The sequence below is a fragment of the Lepus europaeus genome, chromosome 4, assembly GCF_033115175.1.
Source record: "Lepus europaeus isolate LE1 chromosome 4, mLepTim1.pri, whole genome shotgun sequence".
NCBI classification, from domain to species: Eukaryota; Metazoa; Chordata; class Mammalia; order Lagomorpha; family Leporidae; genus Lepus; species Lepus europaeus.
In genome coordinates this window covers 131,835,547-131,853,098 of record NC_084830.1, presented here as the reverse complement: position 1 = coordinate 131,853,098, position 17,552 = coordinate 131,835,547, and the positions used below count along the sequence as shown (strand labels likewise).

At 39.8% G+C, this 17,552-nt stretch overlaps 2 protein-coding genes across 5 annotated transcripts in view; one reads left to right on the top strand and one right to left on the bottom strand.

Moving 5' to 3' along the window:
- LOC133758779 (serine protease inhibitor Kazal-type 10-like) overlaps positions 1-9,658 on the bottom strand; it is a 137,944-nt gene extending 128,286 nt beyond the window's left edge. Inside the window, exon 1 of the mRNA XM_062189925.1 lies at positions 9,569-9,658. The gene's annotated coding sequence lies outside the window, so the exon portion shown is untranslated. The remainder of the gene's footprint in view (positions 1-9,568) is intronic.
- Positions 9,659-9,826: 168 nt separating this feature from the next.
- Positions 9,827-17,552, top strand: part of FBXO38 (F-box protein 38) — a 62,085-nt gene continuing 54,359 nt past the window's right edge. For all 4 annotated transcript variants that reach the window (XM_062188884.1, XM_062188882.1, XM_062188881.1 and 1 more), the window contains exon 1: positions 9,827-9,967. The gene's annotated coding sequence lies outside the window, so the exon portion shown is untranslated. The remainder of the gene's footprint in view (positions 9,968-17,552) is intronic.

Genomic DNA, 17,552 nt, shown 5'->3' with positions numbered 1-17,552 from the left:
TCATGAAGTAAGGCACTGAAGTTTGAGATACATTGTTGAAACGGGAGCCACTGAAGTCTTACACATATGAGAGTAGCCTGATATATTGAATATTTGGAGGAAGCTGTGATCTGAACCACTACAGAAGACTGGCAACTCATTCCTAATCTTACTACATATTTCTCAAGAACTTTCTAAGCCCTGTCTTACCTGTAGATAAATTATTCTAAATGTAAGGTCCTCTAAGATCAGATTACTCCAATTCTAGTACTATCACGGAAATAAAAACAAAATGGGACGATATTGGGGAAATTTAACCTGGCAGGTTCTTTTCTTTCTTTTGTGGAACGCTAGTACTCCAAGGACTGAACAGCAATGCCAGAGTGGGACCAGACAGTGTGTCCTTTTCCAGGCACCACAGTTAAGGAGGCCAGGGGGAGCTCTGATGAACAAAAATCATTCTAGAGGCATCTCAAGAGTACTTATAATCATTCCCAGACAGTGATTGGAGTCATGTTTGTCACTCGTGAGAATGGTTTCCTTCCCTTCTAATAAGCTGTGAATGTGCATTACACAGACATGGATCCGGTAGCATAGCTTCAGATGCCCTACAAGGTGGTAATCCCAAAGGCTCAGGCTGCTGAATTTAAGATAATGTAATCCTAGGCCGGCACCGTGGCTTAACAGGCTAATCCTCCGCCTTGCGGCGCCGGCACACCGGGTTCTAGTCCTGGTTGGGGCGCTGGATTCTATCCCGGTTGCCCCTCTTCCAGGCCAGCTCTCTGCTATGGCCCGGGAAGGCAGTGGAGGATGGCCCAAGTCCTTGGGCCCTGCACCCGCATGGGAGACCAGGAGAAGCACCTGGCTCCTGGCTTCGGATCAATGAGATGCACTGGCCGCAGTGGCCATTGGAGGGTGAACCAACGGCAAAAAGAAAGACCTTTCTCTCTGTCTCTCTCTCTCTCTCACTATCCACTCTGCCTGTCAAAAAAAAAAAAAAAAAGATAATGTAATCCTGACATTCAAGGTTTAAAAGAACAATTTTTAAAGGATTTATTGATTTGTTTGAAAGGCAGAGACACAGGGAGAGAGAGGGAAGGAGTGGTTTACTCCTGAGATGGCCACAACAGCCAGGGTTGGGGCAGGCTGAAGCCAGGAACTCCACCTCAGTCTCTCACGTGTGTTGCAACGTCCTAAGTATTTGAGCCACCTTCTGCTGCTTGCCCAGGGGCAGTAACAGCAAGCTGGATCAGAAGTGGAACAATCAGGACTTGAATTGGTGCTCATATGGAATGCAGCATCACAGGCAACAAAATATGCCACAACACCAGCCCCAAAAGGAAATATTTTATCTCCCTACTGCAGAACACCCAAACATTTATATTAAAAACCATTAAGAGATGATTGTGGAATGGAAGGCTTGATGTATGAGTTTTGTTTTAGGTCATTATGTGCGGTTACTATCAAAAGAAGATTTCCATGCAACAGAAACAGAAATGCTCCATAAGAGTCAGTCCATTGTGTGCCTCTAATAATGTAACATATCCCAATTCCTGCGTGTACTGCTTCGCTAACATGTAAGTGATCTGATAACCAGAACCCCCTTTTTAAAATCATATGTATAGTTGACTTATAAGTCAGGCATATACTATTTATAGTTTTTGGAAAATGTGTGTGAACTCCTGAAAATGTGATTCCATAAATTAAGAATAGTGTCACAGGAGTTTCTGTTCCACTGGCTGAAACTAAAAGGGAGTAAACAAATGGGACTATGAGTCCCGCCTCCAATTTCCCAAGAGAAGCCTCCTTTTTATTTCAAAATTAGTTTCAATATGAAATTCTACATGCAGGAAGTCTCTGTCCCTAAAATATTAAAAATTCTAGCTATAAGAAACATCACTCTTTTCAAGAAAAGACTAATGCAGCAATTCTCAGCACTCAAGGTCAGAAGACCTTGGGTTGAATCCTACCTATATGATTAGGTGACACTGGGTAGTCTGTCTCATAAAGCTTCCAAACCTCAAGTTCTTATCTACTAATCTAACATATCTTCTGCTTCATTTGCTACATACACTCCATCCTCACAGACTGTTCTTTCTTGATATTTTCAAACATACGAAGATTTTCCTGCTTTGCTAAGAGTGTGCAAGTGTCCTCTTCCCACAGAAGTGCCTTTTCCATGTTTTCACCACTCAGGTTTCACTCTAAGCATATATTCCCCCAGGTGCCTCCCATGACTATCCTACATAAACCAGATTCTCCTCTGACATTTTTCCAGGTTAACCCCCCTCTTTTTCCTCTATAATATTATCATTAACTCCCAAATATTTTACATTTCTATTTTGTTATTTTTGGCCTATAATCATCTGTAAGTCCCACAAAGTTGAAAGGCAGACTTTTGATTTATTCCTAGCATCTAATACCATATCTGTATTAAGTAAGCCCCAATAAGTATTGTTGAATCAATAGGTTAATGACTCGTGAAAGCTAATTTTTTAAAAATGTTTATCTTATTTATTTGAGAGGTAGAGTTAGAGAGAGGGAGAGTCACAAAGAAAGGTCTTCCATCCACTGGTTCACTCCCCAAATGGCCACAACAGCCAGACCTGAGTAGATCAGAAGCCAGGACCAGGAGCTTCTTCCAGGTCTCCCACATGGCTGCAGGGGCCCAAGCACTTGGGCCATCTTCTACTGCTTTCCCAGACCATAGCAGAGAGCTAGATCAGAAAAGGAGCAGCCAGGACATGAAACGGTGCCCGTATGGGATGCCGGCGTTGCAGGAGGAGACTTAGCCTACTACACCACAGCACTGGCCCCCTAAAGGTAATTTTTTAAAAAATGTAATTACTGCCGGCGCCGTGGTTCACTAGGCTAATCCTCCGCCTTGCGGCGCCGGCACACCGGGTTCTAGTCCCGGTCGGGGCACCGATCCTGTCCCGGTTGCCCCTCTTCCAGGCCAGCTCTCTGCTGTGGCTAGGGAGTGCAGTGGAGGATGGCCCAAGTCCTTGGGTCCTGCACCCCATGGGAGACCAGGAGAAGCACCTGGCTCCTGCCATCGGAACAGCGCGGTGCGCCGGCCGCAGCGCGCTACCGCGGCGGCCATTGGAGGGTGAACCAACGGCAAAAGGAAGACCTTTCTCTCTGTCTCTCTCTCTCACTGTCCACTCTGCCTGTCAAAAAAAAAAAAAAAATGTAATTACTCATTGTTTTGGCTCAGTCTCTCAGAATGCAATGTTTGGGGTATAGCTCTGGATGGGAACCTCAGCTCTTCCGTTTAAACTATGTCTTAGGACAAATAACTTATCCTCCATAATTACCTCAGAGATGAGGTGTGAGCACTGAAACATACAGAGGACTCAACAAAGTACCTGTCATGTGATGCTCTTTCGTTAATATGGCAGTGAGTGACCCTGTGTTGCTGTCAACTAGAAGACCAACCATCCCAATCTTCCTGGGACTAAGGTTTTTCCTGGGACATGCAGCTTTGAGTACTAAAACAGTACATATGTGTGGACCTATGCTTTTATTTTTCTTGGATATAAACCCTTAATCGCGTATGAAATGTGATAACTCTGTTTAACATTTTGAGGAATTGCCAAACTGTTTTCCAAACAGTGGCAATATTTTACAATCCATTAACAATTTGAGGGATTCCAATTTCTCCACATCCTCACCAAGACTTGTTACTGTCTTTTTGCGCTAACTATCCTAATGAGTGTGAAGTGGTATCTCATGATTATGATTTCCATTTTCCTAATGACTGATGATATTAGACATATTTTCATGAGCTTATTAGCCATTTGCATGTCTTATTTACAGAAATATTCAAGTTGTTCATTACTCACTTATTAATCATATTATGTTTTTATTGTTGACTTATGAGAATTCTTTATATATTCTGGTAATAAATTCTTTATATTAATTTTGAAATATTTTATCCATTATGCAGGTTATCATTTTATTTTATTAATTGTGTCCTTTGAAGCATAATTTTTATGAAGTCCAATTTATCTATTGTTGCTTATGCTTTATGTGTTATAAGTAAGAAACCATTGCTTAAGCCAAGGTCATAAAGATTTACTTCTATATTTTCCCCCAAGAGTCTATAGTTTTAACTCTTACATTTAGGTCTTTGTTCAACTTTGAGCTAGTATTATTTTTTGCATATGGTGTGCTAGAGGGGAGCCAACTCCATCGTTTTACATGTAGATATTCAGTAGTCATAACAACATTTGTCGAAAAAAACCTATTCTTTCTCCATTGAATTGTCTTAGATCCTTTGTTAAAAATCAACTTACCACAAATTTAAGAATTTACTCCTGTGGATTATGCCATATACAGTGGCACAACTGCCTTTACTAACTGTTCTCAAGGAAGTAGTTATTGCAGATTTCCTATAAATTACTGAATCTAATGACCTACTATTAGAACATTAAATTTTTTTCCTAGAATTTCACTATTTGAACTGGTATTCTGAACAGCTCTCTATATTATTGTTTAACAACATCCTTACTACTTCCTAAGAATAGACCCAGAATAGCCAAAATACCCCTGAAAAGTGCAAGATTGAAAAACTCATATTTACTTATTTCAAGACTTACTGCACAAGACAGTAATTAAGACAGTTTGGTACTGGTTTAAAGACAGACATATAGACTAATATAATCATGGGGAAAATTATTACAACATTTACCAAATGTGTAAATCTGTATGTTAAGATGTAGAAGAAGAAATCAGTGAATCCTGAGGCACTTGGGAAAAATCTATTGTCTTTTCTGAATCTGAATTAATTCATCTGCACAAGAACCATAATTATGGGTACCTTCTAGGATAGACTATGTTGAGACTCACTGTAAAAGTGACAGCAAAGCAAAGATGTCTCCAGGGAAGAAGGGTCTAATGAGAAGCAAAATTTTGTAGCTATGGGCTGACTATAAGCCTGGAGTTTAAAAACCAAGGTCTTTCTTCCTTCACAGTTCATATTCTAAAACAACCAGGTTAGGATGCAGAAAGGCTAGATTTCCTAAAACGGTCTCTAAATATGTATATCAATTTCTCTTAGAGCTTTGAATCTTACTCTTAAAGTTGAATACCATGGAAAATGCAGAAAGCCCTCAAACTCTTGAATGTCACGTGATTTTCGTTTGATCATCATGAGTGAAACCATTTGAATTAAGCATCATCTTTCCTTCATAAAGCAGAGTTTGTCATAATTTCTTATTTTTTTCAAAAATAAATTTTAACTGTATGGAAAGCTCCTCTTTGACTCAAGACATGTTTAATGAACTGCAGTAGAAATGGTTCTAGAAATACGAAGCTGAATAGAAAGTAACCTTTGTCTTGAGTAACTCAAATAGGTTAACTGGATAATTCAGTCATTTAATCTCAGTCATGAGATTGAAAGACATGGCTACAGTTTTGCTCTTCAGCAGTAACCAAAACAGGTATGTGCACTAGTGTAGTTTATAATCCATTGAAGAAGCAAGACAACAAATGACTATTAAATGATATGATAAAGAGAAAAACAACCCATGGAATCCACAAGTTTATCTTAGCATTGGCACAATTAGTCTCCTACTTACCTTTGAATCCTGATGTTCTCCTGTTTAAGATAAACAATTTTATAGAACATTCACATCAGATAAAGCCACCATGTGACTAGGATGGATCAAGACAAAGGCAATAGTAAGCTGTCTCATGTGAGAACAAAGGCAAGCATCAGCATTGTCCAGGCACAAAATAGTAAACATTCCCCTACCACAACAATGTAAGTGATCATTGCTTCTTCACCAGCTATACATTTACCCTTAGAATAGTCTTCTATTTTTTCTAAATAAGGATTTTTAAGATATCCAGTTACAAAATTACTTCCACTTTCTGAGAATATCTAATCCAAAGCAAAGCTTTTTCCTTATACTTTTCTGCAAATGCCCTATGACTCCCCAGATATATGTACTCCCATGCTGCAATAAATAATGAACCCAACTTGTTCAACTACAGGTGTGTTCCTGGTGGTCTCTGAAGGGAGGGCATGGCGAATGCAAAACTGGAAAGGGGCAATATCATCCCTGTTGCTCAATCCCTCTTTTTTCTCACTTCTCTCTCCGAGGGCATAAAGAATATGAAAATGCTTGATCTTGGACAACTAAATTAAGGAGTAGGGAATGTTTTCTCTATTATTCATTCATTCACTCGTATGCTACTTTGCTCTAAAAATAATTCAAGGTGGCTAATACCATGTAGTGGATTCAAGCAGTTAGCTGAGAATTGTCATACAAAGAAAACATTCTGATTTAAAGAAAAAAAAAAAAACTGATAATGGAACTATAAGGTTGCAGGCATGTACCCCAAGTGACACTGATGTTCAGGAGGATACACCATCCCAAATAAACAGGGTTGATATATTAGGTACTTGCTATCAGGTCATACCTAAGTCTCTGTCACCATAAGCATTTTCTTCCCTTTGCTGGAGACTTTTTATTTTCACTTCCATTCTCAACTCCTATTCCTTGTGAATGGCAAGCTCAGTCCAGAGACAGGATGTAGAAAAGAAAATACATTTCCCTCTTGAAGAATATAAGAAGAACTAATTAAATCCTCTGGTAAATCTAAGTCAAGTCACTGTTGGTCTAATGATATTTCAAATGAACCACTGCTAGTCTCAAAAGGGGAAGTTAAAGTATATAGGGACTCGATTTCCACTTGTTCCAATGTCTGGAGTGGTACTGGTTGTACTCAGTAGGCTAAGGTACTGCAAAGCACTAGATTGTCCTGCACAGTGAAAAACTGACCTATCCAGAATGCTAGTAGTATTCCTATTGAGAAACACTTCACCCGTAGATGGCCAATGTCTATTATATCCATTGCTCCTGCTTCTCTCCATGCCCACATCATATATAAGTAATTAACGATAGTACATGCCATTGAGGTGGATATAGCCTCAAAAATCTTTGCCAACATAGCCACATAGGCATGCCTTCCCATCAGATTTCACAGGATAAACCAAACTTAAGAGGGGTATTCAAAAGGTCCATGGAAATGCATATTACTAAAAACCTACTTATGAATTTCAAGATTTTTTTGCAACAAAATAAACTTTTAATTCCATTTCCAAAAAACATTTTTGAAGTACCCTCCTATTTGTCACTGTTGCCCTTACCTTTTTAAGATTAAAGAAGCTTCATGGTTTCTGAGACAGGGTCTCCACCAGGTACTTGAGTGCTCTTCCATCTTCCTATGCCTGTAGCCATGCCTTGGCCATCTGACTGCTTTGATAGTCTTTTTAAGACAGGTGCCCTTTCAGAGTTGTATACTCTGGCTGAGGCCCTACATCATTCCAAAAGGTCTTTCTGACAGTAAAACCTACCAGCATTAGCTCTCTAAACATCACTTGTTTCTAGCGCAACAAGTGAGCTACACCCTCTACTGGAGAAACCACATGCAGTCTATTGAACTTCTCTGGAAGCATAACACCCTTTGTCTATCACTTCCAGTACTGGTCAAACTCCCTGGGTTTTGCAAAAAAAAAAAAAAGAAAGAAAAAAAAATTTCAAAGTGACTGAGGTTAAAAAAAAATTAAAAAGGAACAGGTGAGGAAGGGGACAGCTTACATGGCTGCTATATCTGAAAATCTAGAGGAATATCTGAATTGGGGTATGGCTGAATCTATGCTCTCCAAAAATTTTGCCAGAAATTCTTCTCTCTATGAAAGACAGCATGGTATACATCCGTGCTCTTCTTGATGCCATCTTTATTATCAAATGTGGTTTCCGAATCCAACCTCTCTCCCAGCCCCAGTGGAAGACTCTGGGAGCTCTAAAGTTTTAACTTCAGTGGAAGAAATATTTTCCCTTTCCAAAATTCTGACAAAGAATTTGAGTCTTATTATATAAAAGTACTTCTAAAAGTGGAAAATGCAGTTAAAATATATTTTACAGTAAATAAAGCTTGAAACCCCTGTATACATACTAGTCAACGTAACAGTTTCATTCAATCATAATAGCTACAAAATACATAATACTCATTGAAATGGACTGAATTACAAGGCCCTTCAGAGGGCAAGGATGGGTCATATGTCAGGAATTCAGCCCTTGCAACTTCAATTACCCAAAAATAGCTCAGAAGCAAGAAACTCTTGAACAATAAAATAATAATAGCTAATGTTTGTGGAATGTTTGCATGCCAGACACTGTTCTGAGGGGATTACACACATTACTTCACAAGAAACAAAGATAAGAATGTGGAAAACTTGGAACGTTTGCATGTTGTTGGTTGTCATTGAGAAAATATCACTAGTTGGTTTTTACGGTGATTTGTAGGTATGCTTTTGTTTCATTTTCCAAACTTGAGGCAGGAAACCTATCTCATCCATTAGGAGTTCTAGTTCTATCACAGTACTTATTTACACAAGAAGGTAAGTTATTCAAATGAAGCAATTGTCTTCAACTGAATAAAAAATTCAACTCAACTGAAATGAATCTTAGTGAACGCCTTCTATATATGTCAGGCGCCACACTAAATATTTTACATACAATTTCTATTTATTCTTCAAAACATTCTAAGTAACAGAATAATCCAAAGTTTGTTTCATTGAAAAGGACAGAAGCAAATAATGTGGGAATAGAATTTTCTTTTCCTTTATGGGAAGAATGTGATGTGAAACTAAAGATGCATAGTACATGAACATGATGAGGTGCACTGTTTTGTTTTCCCTCCCAGAGCGCCAAATTAAGATACACAGTCTGACACAGGGAATGGGAAAGCTGGAACTCTGACTGTCCAAGACAAGACGAAAACTTGGCAAACTATGGTTGGGAAAGGAAAAGAATATTAGGTTTGGTATCAATCCAGAGAAGAGTAGAAGAGAACAGGGATTCTCTAAGCCATTTTCAGTCCTTTTTGCCCCACAACAGTCATGATTTTTTTCCCTCCTCCCCCACCATTTTTGTGAAATTGGGTGTACGCAGCTTCAACACACATTAACTTCTGTCCAGGTGTTTGTATCCATTTAAATTTAGAAATTTTAGCCCATAGAAGTTATACGCATGTAAAGACAATACAAGATTTGGGAAGTAAAAATCTGGATTTCGGTCCAGCCCCGTGACATTGTGCAAGTCAATTATCTTCCCAGAAGATACTTCCTTACCTGTAACAGTAAAAAGCAACTATTAGGAGGATCCCTGCTTGTACATCAGAGTCCTAGGAGTTTTTAAGGAAATACTGATGTGAAAGTCCTTTGGCCTGGCAAACACCAGGGGTTTTCAAAAAGTTCAAAGAAAATATGTGTTATGAAAAAGTTATGCATAGATTTAAAAACGCTTTGCATCAAAATAAATTTATCTTTTAATTCCACTTCTCAACGACGGTTTTGAAATCGCCTCACTTTGTAAACTAAATGCGGAGACAATGTCTCAGAATCCCAGAAGGAGCGATTTAACGTTTACACTTTTAATTAACTGCAATCTCCTCGCACACACTCCAAGCCCCAAACGCTGAAAAGGTGCTCTGTTTTAATTGAATGAATTCTGGAAGCATTTCTATTATTACCTATTGGCTTTGCAAATGAGGAAGTCGAGGTCCAAGAGCTTACCCAAGACTACAGATTATCAGCCAGGCTGAAGGCCGAAACACTTAAGTGGAGATGGGAGTCCCCCTCCTCAGACACCGCTAGCTTCCCGCCCAGCGCTTCAGCATCACGTGACGTGCCTGGCTCAGTTTTCCCGACATGCCACGCTTACCATGGCTGCCTCAGCATGACGCCCCTTTCCACACCCAACATGGACGCCAGGGCCGGCCCGGCCCCGGATGACAAAACTCCGGAAACGCCCGAGCGGCGGCGGAAGCGGAAGCGGCTCGGCGGTGGGGGCCGCGGGAAGTGTCTGTCGCGTCTCTCCCTCCCTCTCAACCACAATAACAGACGAAGGGCCGGCGTTCGGTGAGGCGGAGGCCGAGCGGGTCCTGGAATCGGGACGCGGACAGCAAAGCCGGGGTGCGTGCGGCGGGGTGGAGGCGACCGGATGAGGGCTCTGGGGTCGCGGCCGCCCGGGCTGTCGGTCTCTGGTCCCCGTCGGGCCCGGAGCTCCCGGTAAAGCAAGGGTCGAATTTGTGGTTCCTGACTGTCTAGGCCTTGCTTGCGGGGTTTGCCACCGTGTCTGAACCTGGCTCAAGACTCCAGCATATAGAGCTCTTTCTTGGCCTCGATTTTCTCGAAGAAATGGTGAAGGTTTGGCCTGGACGACTTTTGGGACGTCCTCCCAACTCCAGGCGTCACGAATTGCCCAGTGTAGTGTTTAAGTCGATGTCTCGGCCAGGTGACTGAGGAAGGCTTGTCGGCAGCTTACTGAAGGGATGTCTCTGAGCAGGACGCCCTGAATACATCTTCGGGAGGCTTCTACGCCTGGGGACCGAGAGTCCTGGGTGTTAGCCTTACCTTGACCACTGACTCTCTGTGTGACCTTGTGTGGGTCCAGTAGCCTCTGCCACACTTTGCTTACTTGTAAAGGGTTGTGTTGGACGCCTTTGACATCCTGCTAGTTCGGAAAAGCAGATTCTCAACTCCCCTTGCATAGAGTCTTTAGAGACAGAACTGAAAGGCATGCCCTCCCTGCACCCTAAATAGCCAGAAATCGACCCAGTAGAGATGGCTGCTGCTATGTGTCTTTCCAAACACCAAGCTGGCCAAGGGCAGCTGGACACTCAGGGAGGTTCCTGGGCGGTGGGAAGCTGTTATCTACAAGATTTTGCCTTAAAAACCAAAATCAGCAGTGGAAATCATTCCCTAGTGAAAAACAGGAGACACTGATTTTTATGCTTAAGCTACTGTTTAAAAGGTGCTTCACTTCGGGCAAATCCTTTCCTCTGCCTGGATTTGAGGTTTATCTGTCAAAGGAAGGTAGTGCATTAGGTCACTGATTCTTCATCCCTGTTCCCATTCTCCCCAGCACCACTGAAAGGGAAAATGACTCTGTAAGGCCATAGTTCTCTGGAGAAGGTGGGGTATAGAGAATACATATTATGTAGCTGTAGGTAAAAAATGCCTGTGCTTGTAATTTTTATCTTTCATTTTGAGAATTACTGGTTTGGATGATCTGTAAGCCTCCTTCCCTCTCTTTAAAATTTCTGATGCTCATATTCTAACTTTCTCTTTGAGTAAAGAACATGTGTTTATTGAAACGGCTGTATGCCTGGAGGTGCAGTTTATCTTTAGTCAAAAAGATGCTAATGCATAGTGTAGGAGGAAAAAGGAAAACTCGATTTTAGCACAGTAACATTGGTATAGTGAAATGAAAATGAACTTGAATGGGAGTTGAAGACCTGGAGATCCTCACCTCTGCACTGGTATGCTGTTCCTCTGGACTTTGACAAGCAGTTCACCTCTCTGGCCACACTTTCTTATCTGTAAAATGAAGGATTGACTTACATGATTCTTAGATTCTTTACAGCACAATAATTTTTTTTCAATATGAGCTGCTCAGTAGATGTGGTGTGGTATTCCTTTAGATATTAGAGGGTTAGGCAATGGATATATAAAGTATTCTATTAATTTAATGATGGTGCAAGGTTACTTTGATATAAGCAAGCTAAAGCAAATAGAAACTAAAAAAAAAAAAAAAATTTAGAAACCCAAAGGGCAACTATATGTGATAGCAGCAAATCACAGCATTGTAGCAGATGTCTTTGCCCATATGTCAGAATCCTAGAGAGTTTTCATAAAGTCCATGGAAAATGTGTACTATGAAAAAGCTATGCATAGGTTTAAAAATTCTTTGCATCAAAATAAATATACCTTTTAATTCTATTTCTTCATGGCAGTTTTTGAAATCTCACTCTAAACTGCATGTGGAGACAATGTCCCAAAATCCCAGAAGGGGTGACTTAATGTTTACATGTTTAGTGAACTGCATTCTCAGGGAAGCCCTGACCATTTTGGATCAATGAGGACATGGGAAATGTGAAGTAGCAGAGGGTTATTTTTGGCAAGGATAATGAAAAGTAGTTTGAATTGTAATAAATGGGAATGCCTGAGGTAAGAAATGGAGTAAAAGCACTATTTCATTCTGAGACTTCAAATTTCATGGGGAGGAAGATGCTGTTAATTAAGAAAAGGAGATTTTCTAGGCAGTTGTCATTGATTACATACAGAATGAGAAATTTATTCAAAATTGTGAAAACTTTATAAGATCCCTAAATTCTTGGTCAGTTGTAAGGTAATTTGGTTTATCTGTGCTCTATGAAATTTATGAAAAAAATAGAGAGAAATGTGCTAGCAAGAGATAGGCTCGTGTTCCATAGAATCTGATGTGATCCGAGGAAAGGAGTAATTAGATTAAGTTGGGAGATGGAGGAGGATGTTAACAAGATAGAATAGGTATAGGAAGATTTTTAGTTGTGATGGATTTGGAGAGTAAAGGAGTGGAGATCGGTTTTTTCGGGTATCAGCTATTGTCAGAATTATGACCCATAAGTGTTAAAACCCTTAGGAGTAAAAGATTAAAAGGAAAACTTGATTTTGTAAGCAAGGATGTATTGGTGCTTCTGTGTAAGTGTTAGAGGCAGCTTTGAGTATTAAGGGTTAAAAGATAGTGGTAGTTTGGGGAGCAGTTCAAATAAATTAGTAGAGACATAGTTTTATTTGAGATGAAACAGTGATTTGAACCGGCAGGATAGAAGAGTAAAGCACTGCTTAGAGAAAACTTATTTTTGAAGAACTCAGGCTTAAGAATGTGCTTGGGACACCAGGACAAAAGCAGTGCTTCCTGTGGCTAAGGTCTGCTAAATAGGCAGCCACAGAATGATGGTAGAGTGATCCAAGGTAGCTATAGAATACTCTGTGGAAGCCTAAGTGAGATGGACCATAAGCGCTAATTTATGAAGGGGTGTGTAGTCAGAGGCAGTTCTGTCAGAGCATCCAGAAGCCCATCTCCAAACACTGGGACACAGCTCTGGAATGCAGGGAGACAGCTGCAGTGGCAGAGGACTTACTTGATGAAAGGGTGTGTCATGGAGGCTGGAAATCTGAATCTCACTCTGAATCTGACAGTACTATGTAGCCATGGGCTAATAACTTAGCAGCTTACCTGTGTTGTTCTGTTTTCTCATTGAAAACTTAGGAGCCAGTCTTAGATAAGGTTTTCTGGATGAGCTTTAATTTCTGTTTGAGCCATTTGAATTGTAATATTGTATAAATGAGACTGAGGCGAGAAGGTGCCACTTTGATCATATTCTCAGATGGGTTTGAATCCACACAATATTGAGGACAGTGTGAATATGTAGTTTCTGAAGGCCCCTTCAACTTTTAACATTTTTGAATTCTATAATTTATCAGGATGACATGTCATTGAGATTCAGAGTCTAAGCCACTAGAACTTGATAACCCTAATAACACCTGGTATTGGAAAATACAGTCTTCACATATTTGTACTCACCTGTTACTCACCATCCATTGTCTGTTCAACTAGGTCCCCTCCAATTCCTTTTTTTCTCCGATGCTGATAACTGGAATTTGTTTCCTCTTTTTAAGTTTTCTGCTGCTTTGGTCCTAACTTAATGGTGTTTCTCCAATGATGGCTGAGTATTTATTGGCATTGGTGGTATTTCAGAAAAGAGCTGAGAAGAAAGCAAGTCAAAGAAGACTGGTCATGGCACTTTTATACTTTTCTGACTTGCTTTTAGCTCTCTTCCCATTAAAAGGAAAAGCAATTAAGAATGAGGGTGCAGCACTTCTGAGAGACATTATTGCCACTTGGGACTTAGCATGAGTTGCATGGTGTTTTCTTCTGAGGGAATTCTGGCTTTACTGGGTATTTCATTTAATGAAGATGAAGCAACTTTTGTTGTCCTTTATCAAGATTGAGCAGAGTGAGAAAAATAAATGAGTCTTTTAGTGAGAAAGCTTTTAGTATCCTGAACACTCCAGAGATACTTGCTTGGACTGGACAGGGCTGGTGGATTTCTCCTGGTTGTAGGTCCTTATGGGTCAACCTCCTAGCTGTAAGCTAGAGATCCTGTCCTTTTCCCCAGTGTTTGTCTGGTAAGTACCTTCCCCATCAAAGGCTTAGAACAGGGGAGTTGCTACTCCATCTGCAAAGCAGGTGACTACAAGACCAGTTTTTCAGTTCTAGACATGATATGAGAAATAGACAGTTTTCCTAAGTTTTTGTTAGTCCTGCTCATTGAGGCTTTTTTGATGATTGGTGTTAATACATACTGAAGATTAAATAGGTTTTTGTGGGTTTATTGGAGACCTAACCTCTGTATAATGTTGGATAACACCAAGTTTGAGAATAAATATTTTTGAGTTCTAAGCAAGTAATATCTTATAAGCTTAGTAATATTTAAGATACAGGCTATTTGGCTTAAAAATTTAAATGTAGCTTATGTACTGAGGCAACTGACACAAAATCACAGCACTGCAGAATAGTAAGGAATAATCAAATATAGACTGATAAGAGTACGGTGTTAAGTTATAAAGAGGTGTGGTTTTGATGAAAAAAAAAAAGGAAACGGCTAAGAAAGCTTTTTAAGGTATTAAGAGTTAAGATCATGATCTCTGAAGATTTGTCAAGGTTCTTAAAGTTGAAACTTATGCTAAAATATGAAAATGCAAGAATGATTAGTCTATGCTAGTTTATAGTCTTGTTGACACTTTATATGCTGTAGGGTCACTGTTATCGGTGTCCTTAATAGAGTAAAACCTGATTGCATTGTTCCCTGAGTTACAGGCTTGTTGCTGAGATTATTTGAATGCCTTCATAGGAAGAGTGTTCACAAGAGCATGAAATGGTTCTCAGTAGCAGCCTTGAAGCTACTGGCTGCATAAAAAATAATGGAAAGATTGGTGGATATGTATATATCAGGCATTTGAGAATTTATTATGAGTAAGGACTTGTTATCACTTAGAGATTGAAGAGTTAAAATCCTTTCCCTGGCAGAAACATGACCAATAAAAGACTATATAAATAGCTATAAAAGCATATGCTAAGCCCCACAGGGAGTGCTCATGGAGGACTTAACATTTAAACTAGGTTTTGAAGGCAGGATAGTTTCATAGGCAAAAAAGAAAAGAGAACTCCATTCCAATTAGAGTTAATAGCATATTCCAAATAAAAGACCTGTGTTTGTTTAGGGAACTGGTAAGATACTGAGTGTACCAAGGAGCAAGTGGTAGGGCTTGAAAGATGAGATTGGAAAGGTAGCTTGAGACCAGATGGGAAGGATTTTGTCCTCTATGAAGCAGGATCCCTTGTGGGCTTATTTATTTTTAAGAAATAAAAGTGTTCATAGGTAAATGAAAATTTTCAGATAGTACAGAAAAATTCAAAGTGAAAAGTTTCTTTCCTGTTCTTTCTAAACCTCTATTCTCACTCCCCAGAAGTAACTGCCATTAATATTTTGTCCCAGATCCTTTCAGAAATGTGTGCCATATGCTATATTTTGATTTTTGACTTAAGAATGTAAAGTTAGAGGAATATTTTTGAAAGATAAATCTGGATTCAATATGTAGTATGTTATGATGAGCATTTTATTTAGGATTTTTGTTAGGCCTATTGTGTGGTAGACTTTGGTGTAGACCCTGGAGAGGCGGTGGTGGGTGTTATTTAGGAAATTACTGTAGTACCTCATACAGGTATGGAGAGAGTTCTTGAAAGCCAGCAGGAATGAATGTAAGAACAGAATTGTAAAGTTGATGAAAATAGCCAAACAAGTGGTTATGAAAAATGAGAAATCAGGATATATTTGGGCAAGGTTTCTAATTTGGGAAAACCAATGGTTTGGAACCATAGCAAGGAAAACAAGTTCTCTGTGTGTGTGTTTCTCTTTTGCAGAAGTGGGTACGGTTGTGAAGAGAGTTCACTCTGAACATAATTTTTTTTTTTTTTTTTGACAGGCAGAGTGGGACAGTGAGAGAGAGAGACAGAGAGAATGAACATAATATTTTTGAAGGATGTTCAAGATACTGAGGTGAAGGTTTCTGATAGGCAGAGAGAATAAAGGTCAGATTTCAGGAGAGGTAGATGGTAGAGTTGTTTGTTTTTTGTCTTTTTTTTTTTTTTTAAGTTTATTTGTGCTATCGGTAGTCTGCGGAATGGGTACAGTTGCCCAGGGACAAGGGCGCTTGTGGATGACTTGGCAAAGGAGACTGAGCACTGGTTGTAGAGGAATGAAGATAATTGAAGAAATATCACTTTGGGAACCAAAGAATGAGAGGGTTTTAAAGAAGGTACCCTGTGCATCAAATGGATCAGATAAGGGAGGCCTTGAAAGAGGCTGTTGGATTTAGTAACTAAAAGTTCACAGTAACCTTACAGCAATTCCAGGAGGTATCGTAAGATGGAAAGATTAATTTGGAGAGGTGAGAGGAGTAAATAGGAAAGGTAGTCAGTGATATAATCTGAAGCATGTGAGTGTAAATATTTTTGTGAGTGGTTTCTGAGTGTAAACTTTATTTCTCCAGAGGTCTATTGCCAATATGTGAATATTATATTTAAGCAAGCCTCTGAAAAACCAAAGTAGATTTCACAGATTCATTGTACTCTAGCTTATGTACCTACTCTTTGCAGAATTGGTTTTTTTTTGTTTTTTTTTTTTTTAGGAGCATCTTGTGATACCTGTTTATTGGCATCCACATGACAATTCTAAAAGCTTATTTCTCTGGCTTTCCAAGCTGTAGCCAGTTAGAAATAACAAATTAGGGTGTGTGTGTTTGGAGTGTGAGTGGGATGCAGGGAGAGGCAAACATTCTGACACCTGCTAGAAGTAACAGCAAATGACCTTTCAGTGAGGAAAAAGAAACCAAACACAGGCATAAGAAAAAAGGATTTACTTAACCTTGTAGTTGACATGCATTTCTTGCTGAAGCAGAGTAATCCCAGGACTCCCATACCTCAGCAATCCTTGGCCACCTGGTGCCCTTCTCCCTTGCTGAGGTGGCTGTAGTGGTTTCCTATTACACTTAGGATTAAGGGCCTGCCTAGAGGTTCAGCCTCTTACTCCCATTTTCATATCATACTCTGTACGTTAACACCTTTGCTTTGATTTCAGTTCCTTGAAAGAGCTAGGATCCTTCCAGAATCCAGATAGTATTATTTGTACCACTGAGAATTTTTTCCTTCCTTCCTACTCCCTTTTTGCTGTTATAATTCCTGTTCTTTTAGAAATCAGCTTAATTGTCCATTCCTTAGGAAACTATCAGTGACTTAGGTCCCCTTGCTATTTGCTGCTTTAGAGATGTGTTTGCTTTTTTTTTTTTTCCTTTTATTAATTTATCGATGAAAGGTAGCACTACAGAGAGAGACGAAAAGAGAGTTTCCATCCACTGGTAGGAGCCCAAGAACTTGGACCATCTTCTGCTGCTTTTCCTGGTATTTTTAGCAGGGAGCTGGATGGAAGTGGAACAGCTGGAACTCGAACTAGCATTCGTATGGGTTGGTGTCCCAGGTGATGACTAGACCTGCTGTGCTACATCACAGGCCCCTGTGTTTACTTTCTTTAAAAGGTTTCCTCTCTTTGTAATCCCAAACTCATTTGCATGGTTGATGTCTGTTTCTGCTTGCCTTCAGGATCTTTTGTTCACA